This window comes from Sparus aurata, chromosome 19 (genome assembly GCF_900880675.1).
Source record: "Sparus aurata chromosome 19, fSpaAur1.1, whole genome shotgun sequence".
Classification (NCBI taxonomy): Eukaryota; Metazoa; Chordata; class Actinopteri; order Spariformes; family Sparidae; genus Sparus; species Sparus aurata.
Genome location: NC_044205.1, coordinates 422690 through 437500, shown reverse-complemented (window position 1 = coordinate 437500; position 14811 = coordinate 422690). Strand labels below are relative to the sequence as shown.

The 14811-nt window shown below is 39.6% G+C and overlaps 1 protein-coding gene across 2 annotated transcripts in view; it reads left to right on the top strand.

Annotated features, from left to right (window-relative positions):
- pde1ca (phosphodiesterase 1C, calmodulin-dependent a) overlaps positions 1–14811 on the top strand; it is a 227500-nt gene that overhangs the window by 598 nt on the left and 212091 nt on the right. The window lies entirely within an intron of this gene.

Below are 14811 nucleotides of genomic sequence, written 5' to 3'. Positions count from 1 at the left end.
TTGGAAAAGTGCCTTTGCAAAAACTGCTGTGAATTACAATAAACAGAAAGACTTAATAAAAAGCACAATTAATAGAAATATTCAAAAGACACCTCAAAATGAATTATGTATTCCAGAATAAGCATACAAATGGAGTCAGTGATGAGTGAATTAGGTGTTTTGAAATGGTATTTAAATTAATGAATAAACTAACGCTTTCCATGCAATGAAAACCACAACAGGAAATACCTGTCCTGACTTTCTGACCGAGGAATAGGAATTTTACCATTTGTGGGAATAATAAAGGAATTCTGAATCGGGGTTTGTTTCTTTCAATTGAATGCAAGTCAAACAATGACTTGATTAAGAGAGAAAAACAATCTGGCTTCTTTAATCACCTGCTGTCATTGTAACACTTATTTGAGGACCTTTTTTTGTCAGTACTTCTAACAGCCTGGTTAACAATGAAGTGTATGCAATGAAGGTCGTGGTGGGATTTACTTTACTCCTAGGATCATTCTAGAACACCTTCATATTGTGGACTGTGAGAGTTTTCTGTGTTTTTAATGGTGCAGCTTCAAGTTCCCTTAAAAAAACCTTAATCATTAATTATTAAGCCGGTTTAAGTTATTTCACCCAATTACAATAAAAACTCATATATCAACCTATCACAGAGAGGGGAGGATCACCTTATCAGAGAAGACTGGACAGACAACCTCAAAGAGGAGCCAGGTCAGAAATTCTGGTTGGAACAAACATAATACAGTCCAGTTTTTCAAGGTTTTACAAAAAAAAAAGTTTCAATTACAACAAGTTCAATTGAAAAAATCCAAAAAGAAATTCAAGCTGCAAGCAGTGATGAACGGGCCCTCGCAGGGCTCCATTGCCAAATTATTGCGTATGCATCTCTTAACTGTTTTGGACAATGCAGGAAGGGGTTAAATGTCATTTCCTGTGTCCAACATGTGGCGCTGTGACTATGACTGTATAATGGCCTATGTGTTCATGGCTGGACTGTTATGAAACATGTGAAGTTTCGTCCAGATAGGAATGAGGAAGTTGTTCCTTTATAATTTGGTGGCCTGCTCCTGCCGATATTAAATAATGTACGCAGAAGTTAGAAATTAGTACAAAATGGACTACGGGTGAAAAATCAGTCAAAGTAATTTGTGGTCAGTTAAGTTTTGATTATTGATTCGTCGTCTACACGCGTCAGGTGGCGACGTTTTTTGGAGGGTGCGCTCACCTTTTAGTTGCATGTCATCTTGTAGTGTATGAGAGAGATGGGACCAAGTCACATATTTGCAAGTCTCAAGTAAGTCTCAAGTCTTAAGTCTCAAGTCTTAACCCTTCAAGTCTCAAGTAAGTCCCAATTTTTTCTTGAGCAAGTCAAGTCACAGGTTATGTCAAGTCGAGTCAAGTTAAGTCCTGTACTAGGTCAAGTCAAGTCACCTTATTATTGCAATTTTACCCGCAGAATCTGATCTTAATCAAGTGAAAAAAAATGCAGGCTGTGTAGAATTAGTGCAGATGTTTCTCGTCTTTTCATACTCTGCATATCTGTGAAACAGAAGCGAAAACAAGAATGGGATGTACTGTATGGTCAGACAGACATGCAACATACAACATAAGTGGTAAAAAAAAAAAAGAAAAAAAAGGAAAAGTTCTTTGAGGCTTAATTGTAGCTTTTATTTATTAACTTGCTCCATATAAAATCATGTTGACTTAATTCAGTTTTATCCTCATATTCATTGCATTAAAGCTATATATACACACACTTCATTTACTCAGCTGTTAACCCAAATCAACTTCATGTGCTGTTTTTAACTAAAGGTTACTTCATTTAAAAATCCTATTAATTTCATATACTGTTTTAACTAGGGCTGTCAAAGTTAACGCGTTAATAACGCGTTAATAACGCGTTAACGCAACATCCTCTTAACGCCGTAAATTTTTTTTACCGCGCGATTAACGCTAGGTATAAAAAAAAAAAAAAAATGCGCATTGAATGATTTATGGCAGTCGGTGGCACCTGTAGTCTTGATACAGAGAGTAGCAGAAAAATAAGAAAGGGAATCAGAAGAAGAAGAAGCAGGGTTGGCGGTTCGGGAAAAACACGGCGGACTGAAAAGTGAGGAAATGGAGAAAGGACTTACCGTAAAATACCAAATAATAGCCGGCGTTTCTTCGTTTCAATCACTTAACAGACCAGGCGGCAATTTGGGACAGGAGTTAAATTACTTCCTCACAATAATCCGGGATGAAAATGTCACAAACTTCTCCAGCTTCTCTGTGAATTCTCTGGCATCCTTCTGCAAGTGAAATTGTTGCAGCGGAGGAAACGATTTAGCCAACCAGCACTCGCAGAAAACTCCTTATCTCTGCTGTCACTCACGGTGGCGGACATTTGTTTCTCCATCGCCCTGATCATTTTGCGGGACACTCTCGTGGCGTGCCCGTTTGCTGATAACTCATCCCCGCATGTTTATCTCAGGCTCCTCGCTAGACTTCTTCCTCCCTCCACCAGACAGCCTGGCCCTGTTGCTGTCCTCCTCGGACAGACGCTGAAGCTCTGTTTCTCTCACTCTCTTGGGGTCGACAGAGAAACGTCTAGCGGCTGCTACCCAGCAGGAAAAACACTGTGTAATGATTCGGTGTTGGCCGGCTGGTATGTTATTTAGCTCATTTAACCCTGTGTGTTATTCGTTCGTAAAACGTACAGCCAGTCTTGTGATGAACCGGTCGGAAGGTTCGCTCATGTTGTCTGGGGTTAATGTTGGCAAAAAAAAAAAAAAAGAAAAGTTCCACCAAACCGACCCTCCCCACCCCAACCCCCGTATCATATCAAGCAAAAGTTAGCTAACTACCGACTAGGCTAACAAGATAATATTATCTAATTGACAAGCACTTACTGGGCAGAATGGCTCTTCAAATGACGAACAAAGTTTTAAGTTGTCGCTTGGCTGTCCAAATGTTTATGTCGCATGTCTTGAACTGTGCTATGCATCTTTAGCGGTCAAAATGGTAATTCCGAAAGCTGAAGACGATGACTCTCGGCACCCCTCCCGCTGCCATGTTGATGCAGATCTGATATAAGAGGGCGTGTTTCCCAAATAAACACATAAGGTATGTAGAGAGAGCATGATTGATTTACAGTGTAGTGGTCCAATCTTGACAACGCCATTCTCAGCCTGCGCTCCTACCGATAAATATATAATCAGGGCCAGCCCAAGGCATAAGCAAACTAAGCAGCTGCTTAGGGCCCCGTGACCACTAGAGGGCCCCCAAGAGCAATTAACTTAAAAAGAAAAAAGTAATAAATTATTTTTTTTCCACGTGTGAGCAATGATGATTCATATATTATCAAATGTACATACTTCGTACAAAAAAAAAACAAAAAAAAACCCAACATCAAAGAGTGTAGTTTCCTACTGCCTCTCTGCTCGATATGTCAGAGCTCCCCTAGTAACGTGTGCAGTGCAGCCAACCCAGTGCGCACTCAGCATCCAGGAGCTAGGAACAGGTGAAAGATGTTGCAAAAAAGGACTTACCCTTCACGGGCAGAAAAAAGAAAAAGGAAGAAAGATAAAAACGACAAGATAAAGGTATGTCTTAGTAATGTAACATTTGTTGATATTTTGTTCCAAATATGTTAGCCTATAATAGCAAATTTGCTAGCTAACATTAGTTCAAAACGTCTGACTAGGTTATATAGCTTATTATTCAAGCTAACGTTTTTGTGTTTGTGTAATACTTTGAATAAGTTGATTTTCAGTGTATATACATGATTCTGGGTCGCTTTTTGGCATCAAAACAACGTTTTTGATAACAGTGTTTGATAGCAAATGTTTAATAACTAATGTTAATTACAAACGTAGTGACGTTCGCTAGCAATATGGTTTTGTATTAATTAATTAATTTAGTAAACTTACTAGTTTGAGGTATGTTGTTTGCAATTGTTTGCTGCAGAGCACAGTAAATTATGTGAGTAAATAAACATATTCCTTTTACATCATCTCCTTAATATGCTCATATGTTATATGAAACTTCCCCAGGAGCACTGTTAAAATATTTTGGAGGAGGCACTGACTCAGCCCAGGGGCAATCCACCTCCTCAGGAGCAGCCAAGGCTGATGAATGAGGTGATCAAAAACTGTCACCATATATATTTAATTTCTAGTAAAATTATGTCATTAAGATATACTAATATAAGATCTAATCATATGACAAGGGATATGTTTTTCATCTCAGGTCCATCTCTATCCTCTGCTCCCACTGTGCCCACTGTCCTCTCTGCAACCTCAGCTGTACCTGGTAAGTTAACAACAAAACAGCCTTTAATTGCTCAGTGCACTGCAGAACATACTGAGATTAATATTTTTTTTAATATAAGATATAATCATATGACAAGGGACATGATTTTAGACAAATCCATATTATTTCAAAACTTCAAAACAATTTTCAGTTGTTCCACAGTTTGTTTTCTTATTACAAGCTATAGCTGTACTTTTTTTATTTAGAAAATAAGCTGCATCATTTTCAAGTGTAATATGACTATAACATGGCTGGCTTGTTTTTCATCTTAGGTCCATCTCTATCCTCTGTGCCCACTGTCCCTTTTGTGTCTTCTGCAACCTCAGCTGTACCTGGTAAGTTAACAACAAAACAGCCTTTATAATTGCTCAGTGTACTGCAGAATATAATAATTAGAAGATAAAAAATTTTGTCCAAAAATATTATTTTAATTTCCCTATAGGTCCTTCATCTTTGGTCATCGAGATTGATTTGTCGTCATCAGCATCCAGTTTGGAGCAGGGATCAGCAGCTCCGCCAGTTGACCCAGCTGAGCGTCCCTCTTTCCTGCCAGACTCCGAAAGGACTGAACAGGTATTAAGAGGGCCACTGCCTATAGAGGACACATTCATATTCCCAAAAAGACACGATGGCTGAAGCCCTCCCCCCCCCCCCATTTTACCAAAGATTTTGCACAATTTTACATAGTTTTCAGACCTAATTCATCTTAATATTTTATTTATAAACCATTTGTGTTACCTTGTACCTAGTATTTGTCAGATTTTTTAAATTTAATTTTATTTAATACTGCCTGTTTTCGTACATTTGGTGTTGCAGTTTATTTAAAAAAATAATAATAAAGCAGATTGTGTTTGCAGTAAACGATTAGTTTATTTTGTTACTTTTAATTGGCCTAGATGACATTCAGTATCCCACTTAGTACTATATGACTTTGAATATTAAGTGTTAATCAACCCCAGGCTGCTCTTGTAGCTGAATTTGCAACCATTTCAGATTAAAAACCATAGATGGGTAAAACATGTCGGGCTGCTCTTTAAGGTTTTATGTATTGACTACTACTCTGTCGCCAGTAAGGGGGACTTTTACAGTTGCTGACTTTGCCAAATATTAATTGAAAGATTTTTGTAAATTTGCAAATCTGGTGTCTGCTTCCATGGCATTAATCACTGTGGATTACAATCTAACTACAACAAAAAGTTCTCACATTTAGTTTTACAAGTGTATTCTTAATGATAATAATGACAATAATCATTATTATTGGCAGTAATAGAGGGCCCCAAAATAAAATTTTGCTTAGGGCCCCATGGAGGCTTGGGCCAGCCCTAGGCGCAAGGCTCCAGGCTATAAAGCGGCCGGTGATTTTGTGACCCGCTGCAGGTGCGTGGGTGTGGGAGAGAGAGAGACATTAGCTTATAGCACTTTGTAGAAGGAGTTTTATAAAGTTCACTCCATTGATTTGTATTAGTTTACGGGGCTGAGCTGCCACATCCAATATGGGGGCGACGTCGACGTACGGTCCAGCACTGATACGTTCAGTTTATTACCGTGAATACTGACTGTAAAGTACCGTGTGTGTTTCATGGGTCTGACTGTGAGACTGCAGTCTGACCCACAGTCACTGCCAGCAGCTCTTCAGAGCGGCTTCATTACGATCACCGTAAATTCTAGAGCATTTGCGCACTGGAAAAAAAATGTGCGGCTGATTTAACCAAGCAAACGCGAACCATGGCTGGCTTGACCGCAGTACAGAACTGGACATGGTGGTGATTTCCCCGCTGTTTCTGAAAACATGTACCAAGGTCTATGCTACCAACACAGCCTTCACACTCTTCTCTTGTCCCTTCTCTTGGACCAGTGTCGAATAAGCACACCGCCGCCCCCTAACGTAGATGCGTAGCACGGTCGGTCAGACAGCAATCTGGATGATTTATTACTCATTTATGAGTCAAAAAATGCAGCTCTGACTTTGAAATGAAAAAGCATTTCTGCTAATGCATTTTAATTTTCAAATTTAACATTTCAAATTGAATTTTGGTACCCATTTGCTGGGCCATCTTTTGAAAATTGAATCTCAAATGTCCTTTTCTTTATCATTTGAATTAAGTTACATAATGAGCAGTCTTGAAGAAGAAAATGAAAATGCAATTTGGATGATTTATTACTAATTTTATTTATGAGTCAAAAAATGCAGTTACATTCTGAAAATGAAAAAGCATTTCTGTTAAAGTATTTTAATTTGAATTATGGAACAGATTCGCTTCCATAGGTCAGTCCATCAGTGCACCACAGGGTGGCGACTGTAACACACAAGCTGCAGAAAGTACACTTCCCCTCTAAATTTACTGATACACGAATAATCTCACATCCCGTTTGCTGTTCAGCTCTCTACTTCAGGCTGCGGCCAGAGTAACGTTACACATGGCCGATCATTTGTTCGTGAAAATCTTGATATTGATTTGGGGACATTGTCATGACTGGATAGGTAGCTCATCTTGTTAGCTAGCATACTGTCAAACAGGGCTGGGCGATAAATCGGCAAAATCGATTAATTCGAGTTTTTGGTTTAGGACGATTTAAAAAAATTAAAATCAAGTTTTTATTTAACTTGCTCCGCCGCCGCTCCTCATGGGCTCCCGTAGTTTATAGTCAGCTCCGCCCCCCGCATTGACTTTCCACTGAGAAACAAACACAACATGCAGCGAGCTCATTCCTAACACAGCACCGTCTCGTTAGTAGTTTGGTTTTGTAGCGTCGGACCTCGAACAAACCACGGTCCGCTGCAAAGTTTGTTCAAAGGCTGTTGTGACTAAAGCGGACCGACATTTATTTCAGCCTCTCAAACAGACGCATGTATCACAGCAGGACACTTGTTCACTACGAGAAGACCGCAGCAGCCCACAAATACCTGCTATAAAGCAGCTAACATTAGCGGAATCATTTAATCATTGTGTCCTGTATGAGAAGAAAGGGTCCCGATGGACAGTTGTTACAGATGCAGTCACGTTGCATATCGCTAAAGATATGTTGCCCGTATACAGTGGAAATGCCGGAGGTTCATCCACATGCTGAAAATGTTCGACCCCAGGTTTGTGCTACAAAGCCACAACGGGTCATGATGTCTCAAGCCAGAGGAAGCAGACAGGCTCATCTTCCTGGCCAAAAATGTGTTAAAAACACAGCAAGCACACAACTCATGTCCTGTACATCTACCAGTATGCAGTGTTTACTATGCAGTGCATGCAAATGTTTAATCAAGTTTACATATCTTCAGGGATATAAAATACTACTTGGAAACAAAAGGCACCTTTTGCAAAATAAAATATTTAATAAAAGTTATGTTGACATTTTATCAATACCAATATGGAAACTGATCTGTTTTTATAATAGCAAGCAATCTGACATGTTAAATATGTTTACAAAAGCATTTTATCAAAAAGGGACACATTCTTTTCAAAAGGATGCACTTTTATTTATTTTTTCAAATGAGTTTCAAGCTGCACTCTTTACAACAGCATGGCAAATTTGTTTAGAATCATAGCATTAAAATAAATGCAATGCTTTTAATAATTTCTTTGTAATTTGAAATTTGTTCTTGAAAAGGATAAAAAAAATCGTTTAAAATCGTAAATCGAGTTTGGTGTGAAAAAATCGTAGATTCAATTTTTAGGCCATATCGCCCAGCCCTACTGTCAAATTACATTTACTGTTTGTCAACCGTGCACAATGTTAATGACTTTGAATCTTGCTAGCATAGCATTAGCTTTCTGGCTCATCGCTGAGTGGACTAGAATATCTCCCTTTGCCAAGTCGTATCTATGGTCCGTCCTATTTACTGGAGGAGTGAACAACGTCTCCGTTGCATAAGAACCTTACGGGAGGGTAATGATTGTTCTAGGTATTAGTCAAACCCCCAGGCGTTACCAGGGAAACTAAGTTATGGTTTGTGAAAACCTTTATATTTTGATTGTAAAACGTATGAAAATATAAATGAATGGTCTGAATTTATTTTCTTTGGCAAGTGACCATGGTATAAGTGGGATAATGCCCGACGAGGTGTCCATAATCAGGAGTTAATGGACGCAATTTGGATGACGGACAGTTCTTGGGCCTCCGCGTCGTCCATTAACTCCTGATTATGGACACCTCGTCAGGCATTATCCCTTACTTGTTAGTTTCATAACTGCATCACAACAACGCTATGATTTAAGTTTTATAGACATTTACACATGTACAAATGATGGTCATCACATAAGCCACCACAAAGCTGAGGTCCACATGAATGAGTACTAAATCTGGTTAGTGAAAATATGATTAATGCATATTTCTTCAAGTTGAATGCATTGGCAGCTGACACATTTATGACTATACAAAGTACCACCCTCATTTGAACTTATTTTTAAGCACGATTTGTGGGTGAATTGATCTGTCAGTAAAAGTATGGCATGTGCAACATGCAAACATACAGTAGATGCCAACAATTTTTAATTTAATAGAGATACTTTTATCCTGATTTTAATGATGTTTTAGTTTTACATTTTTTATGACTGAAAATGAATCTCTACATTCACTTGCACATATTTTTTGTCAGATGTAAATCATAATATAATTTACATCTGACTGTTTTAGCCTTCTCCAGAGTAGCAACTACCAACAAAACGTGACACAATGAGTCAAAATTATATTTACTCTATAATGGAAACGTGAAAGCAGACAGACAAGCGGACAGGGTGACAGCCAGACAATCATTATTTTCTTTGGAGATTTCATGCCCAGCTGTAGACAAAATAGATAGTGTAGTGAAATGGAAGTTTGTTGGTATTATAGATGTCATTGGCGTGTAGCCATTATACTGTGCAATCAGCATTGACTTCATAATATGTTTAGAAAAAAAGCTTGTCATGTCACTGACCGCACTAACAACAGATCATGTATGGTATTACAGAAAGCAGTTTTTTGTCTTTTAAGAACATTTTAATCACTTAACAAATATTTTCCCTTTGCATCCCTCTGTCCTGCATCATAATGCAGGACTTGCCACCACCATCATTGACAAATAGAGTGCCCTGTATTTTTTTTGACATTGCCATGGGGCTGTGATTCAACTAGTCTCCTCTTTATTGTACTTGCTAGCGTCAGTGCTCATCACATCAACGCCACCTTGTCAATCTATTGATACTGACCAGCCTTTGCAATCAGTTCTTCTGAGAAAAAACTTAGGAGCAGTGAACCCCAGAAAAGCTGCTGGTCCTGACATTATCCCGGGGGCGGTGATTAAAGCATGTGCAGACCAACTGGCAGGGATCCTCACCAAAATCTTCAAACTCTCCCTGACACATGCCACCATCCCCACATGTCTGAAGGCCTCTATCATCGTCCCCATCCCCAAAAACACCTGCCATAGACAGCCTGAATGATTACAGACCTATCGCTCTGACGTCTGTAATCATGAAGTGCTTGGAGCGATCAGTTTCCCAGCACATCAGAGCACTGGTGTAGTCCAGGGTATACGTGGGTATACGGCGTATACCCGGATCTTCGTCCCCATAAATGCCCAGAAATCTCCCTAATTTTCGGTAGTTAACAACAATTTGCAGTCTGTGAACGTCGCTTTTGTCTGTGCCACATATTGACGGAAACGAACAATGACGCATGTGGAGCTCGCAGAGGTGCTGATGGCTCCAATTAGCATATGAATAGCAGCGAAACCACACCTGGCCAGATAATGTGTGGGCTGGTTATAATTTCCTCACTCAGTACTGGATGAAACCACTACTTTTAAACAAGAAAATTCACTTGTGATCTGTCACTATTGATCACCCTGGGTCATTATAAATGTATATGTACATATACAGCACACACACATAACTTGTTAACTTGAGAGAAAAAATAAATAATTTTGTGTGTTTTTACACAACATTGGCCATTGCTAATGACATACACAGTTTAATTAAATAAATCAATTCAAGCTAAAATGTAACATTTACATGTTAAAGCCTCCTCTAGAATCGGGGGCAAAAATTGAGAGTATACCCACTTCTCTAGGGATCACTACACCACTGCATCAGAAACTGTCTCCCTCCCTCCCTCGACCCCCACCAGTTTGCCTACAGGGCAAACCGTTCTGCAGAGGACGCCATTGCCCTCACACTCCATACAGCGCTGAGCCACCTGGAGAACAAGAAGAGCATTGTGAGGATCTTCTCGTGGACTACAGTTCAGCATTTAACACCATTATTCCAGACATTCTCATCACCAAACTGCTGGAACTACAGATCCCCCTCCCCACCTGCAATTGGATTAGAAACTTCCTGTCAAGTCGCCTATAGTCTGTGAGACTTGGCCCCCACCACTCAACTCAGGGGCGTCGCGTCCGTGGGACACTTTTCCCGGTGAGAGGGTTCAACACCCACACTTTTTCTGCCGTTTATCTGCAGTTTTGCACAAACGCCTCACTACAGTCGCTCAGTTTTTCTGGCCGCTCTGTGTCGGCTCTCGCTGCAGCTGCCTCCTCTCCCCCTACCTCTCCTGTTAATGCTTCAAACATGACACCGGCTTTGGGACTGACCGGCTGATGATTGGCTGTTCCGCCTTAAGTCCCGCCTCTCTTGCTGTGTTAGATTTATTGTTCAGCTCGTACTGATGATGCAGGAACTACCGTAAAATACCAAATAATAGCGGGGCGTGTATTTGTTTCAATCACTTAACAGACCAGGCGTTTATTTGGGACAGGCGTTTAATTCCCTCCTCACAAAAATCCGGGATGAAAATGTCACAAACTTCGCCAGCTTCTCTGTGAGTTCTCTGGCATCCTTCTGGGCACAACACGTGAAAAAGGCGAAGAAGAAAAACGTGCAGTGTCAGTGGTAACTTCTTCTTCCTTGATGTTTTTTCAAAATAAATTAGAATCTGCATTTATTTTGAACCGGCGGTTATTTACCAAAATATACACCTCCACCCAGCGTTTAAAGGGGACCACATAATGTGTTTTATAATGTTGTTATGTGTTTACAGCTGCTAATATATGTAATGCTGTTACTGTGATGATACATGACAGTTAAATATTGAATATGTCTATGATAACCACATCCTGACATGTAACTGTGATTGTTGATGGGTACTAATTATAACAATCATGACAAAAAATTAACAAAGACTGCAGATCATGATAAGAAGCTGCAACTGGCAGTGAGCTGCTTTCTTTTCTGTTAGCAGTGAAGTGATGTACTCCATGACAGACCTTTATAGAATATGATAATGTATAAAATAACATTTAATGGTAAAAAAAAGTACAGTTGCAGTAGGCTTCTATTATAAATATGCAGCATATATATAGTTTATTAGTCCTCTATTGTTCTTCTGGGGTTTATTATTCCTGCTTCTGTACGTTTTTCAGCACTCTTCTCCTCCTTCAAATCTTGAGCTATTCAAACCATTCAAACATCAAAATGTTCAGCTTTTTAAGGACATGATGGCGTCTATTTTTCTCGTGTCTATCTTTTATACTTTTGGAAATATTAAGCTTTTTCTGCAAAATGTTTCCCATTCATCCTTATGGGGATTTTTTCAGATTTCATTCTGCTATAACTTCAGCATACCTTCAGCTATAGAAACCATTCAAATATTAAAATGTTCAGCCTTTTAAGCTCTTTCAGCCTGATACTTTTCAGCTTTTTAACCTTTCAACTTTTTCAGCTATTCAGCTTTTTCCAAAAATAATTTAACATTGAATCAAATGGGAAAAGCTTCAAATCCTCTTCAAAACTCATTGACTTTCAGCCTCTACTTGTCCCTCATACGTTGAGCGAGAGACACCATTCGAACTTTAAATGAATCACAAAACCTTGAACTATTGACCTTGTATTCAGTTTTTAAAAATCTTGTACAGTTTTGAAATGGTCGCAATTTTAGTTTTAAGGATTTTAAGCCCGTCTTCTGAGTTTATAATGGGTGTGTATTGCGTCAGCTAGAGTGCGTGACATCATCAACTGCCGCACCCCAGAGTGTGGAGCAGTTCCAGAAATGAGAAAAAAATTCTGTTCAGCTTGATTTGGATCCCATATCTTGTGCTTGACATAGACATTATAGGCATATAAATGTAGGAAATCCTGTTGGGTTTCAGCTGATGGTCTCATTTCAGCTGTAGGACTTACGATTTTGGATTTAGAAGCCCGAGAGCGACAAGCACTCCTGAATCTTCCCCATAAGCCGCAATGTTAATTTTGAGCCCAAATGTCTGGAGGATCGCAGACGGTACATGTTTTGTCTCTCGCTCCTGTGCCCTCATTATGCACTCTACAGAAATAAAAATGACATGAGTGCATTCAGCAGTGTCTCCTGTAACTCAACATGTAGCATGTTTTGCCGATAACTATAACAGTTTTCTCAAAAATCGCAGGAGTTTGGGAGGCATTTTCCCATTCATTCCTTATGGGGACATTTTCGTCTTTGTTTCTGCTCCTGCTGCAGCATGTCTGCAGCCATTTGAAGCTCTTTCTGCCTTTAACTTCTCACCTTTCAGCCTTTTTTCACCTTTTTAACCTCTTTCTGCCCTCTTACTCTACAACTTTTGAGGCTTTTCAGTATTTTTTTTCACCTTTTTAAGCTCATTCCGCCCTCTTACTCTACAGTTGTTCATATGTTTTCACCAATTAACCTCTTCCAGCCCTCTCTACAACTGTTCATATGTTTTCACCATTTTAACCGCTTCCATGCCTCTTACTCTACTGCTTGTCATCCTTTATTCACCTTTTTAACCTCTTCCAGCTCTCTTACTCTACAGCTTTTCATCCTTTATTCACCTTTTTAACCTCTTCCAGCCGTCTTACTCTACGGCTTTTCATATTTTATTACCATTTTAACCTCTTCCAGCCCTCTTACTATACAGCTTTTCATATGTTTTCACCTTTTTAACCTCTTCCAGCCCTCTAACTCTACAGCTTTTCATCCTTTTTCACCTTTTTCGGTCCTCGTCAGCCTTTAACTCTTCACCTTTTTTGCCTTCTTTCATCATTTTAACATCTTCCTGCCCCCTACTACAGCTTTTCATATTTTTTTTATCTCTCACCTATTTGAGCTCTTTCACCCTTAAACTTTTTTACCTTTTCATCCTTTTTTCACCTTTTTAAACTCTTCTAGCCCTCTTACTCTACAGCTTTTCATATGTTATCACAATTTTAACCTCTTCCAGCCCTCTTACTCTACAACTGTTTATAGTTTTTCACCTTTTTAACCTCTTCCAGCCCTCTTATTCTACAGCTTTTCATATGTTTTCACCTTTTTAACCTCTTCCAGCCCTCTCTACAACTGTTCATATGTTTTCACCTGTCAACCTCTTCCAGCCCTCTCTACAACTGTTCATATGTTCATATGTTTTTACCATTTTAACCTCTTCCAGCCCTCTTACTCTACAGCTTTTCATCCTTTATTCACCTTTTTAACCTCTTCCAGCCCTCTTACTCTACAGCTTTTCATCTTTTATTCACTTTTTTAACCTCTTCCAGCCCTCTTACTCTACAGCTTTTCATCTTTTATTCACCTTTTTAACCTCTTCCAGCCCTCTTACTCTACAGCTTTTCATCCTTTTTCACCTTTTTAAACTTTTTCGGTATTCGTCAGCCTTTAACTTTTTTACCTTTTTTGCCTTTATTCACCTTTTTAAGCTCTTTCAGCCCTGTTACTCTACAGCTTTTTAGCCTTTTTAGATATTCATGTTTCTGCCTTTTCAACTCCTTCAAACATACAACTTCATGTTCAGCTAGAGAAACTGTTCAGCTATCAAAATGTTCAACTTTGTTAGCTCATTAAACCTATTGCTTTTAAGCCTTTCTGCCTTACCAGCTATTGGAAAATTCAGCTTTTTCTGCAAAATCCCGACCATTCAGCCTTTAGTTTTATGCATTTCCGGCAGTACGTTCAGCAGATTTCGCTTCAGTTTTCAGCATACACACTGTATTTTCGTAGGAAATGCAAATGTTTCTAGTTATTATTATTATCATTACTATTACTATTTTTCTGCATATTCTTGACTTTGGCTAAAGACAATTACAAGAGAAAGCTGGAGAACAAACTCAAGCGAAACAACATGAGGGATGTGTGGAGTGGCATGAGAACCATTACCGGGTTCCAAAAGACTGGTAATATGGAGTTGGATGGCCGTATGGACCGGGCCAATGAACTGAACCTCTTTTTCAATAGGTTTGATACTGCGGCCCCTCTCCCACAAGACTCTGCTGCTGGCTGCCCAACAACAACTGCCACTTTAACTCCCCCTCCTCCTCCTTACAGATCCCTTGTCTGCCCCCCTCCACCTCAATTCACACCCACCTACTCCACCCCTCCCCCCTGCTCTGCATCATGTCCTCCACAACCTGAGGACCTTACCTCTCCCCCAACTGTCACCTCTACAGTCTTCTGCACGCCTGACCTGGTGAGAAGACAGCTGATGAGACTCCATTCCGGCAAAGCTGCAGGTCCCGACGGTGTTCTTCCCAGGGTGCTTAAAGCCTGTGCCCCCCAGCT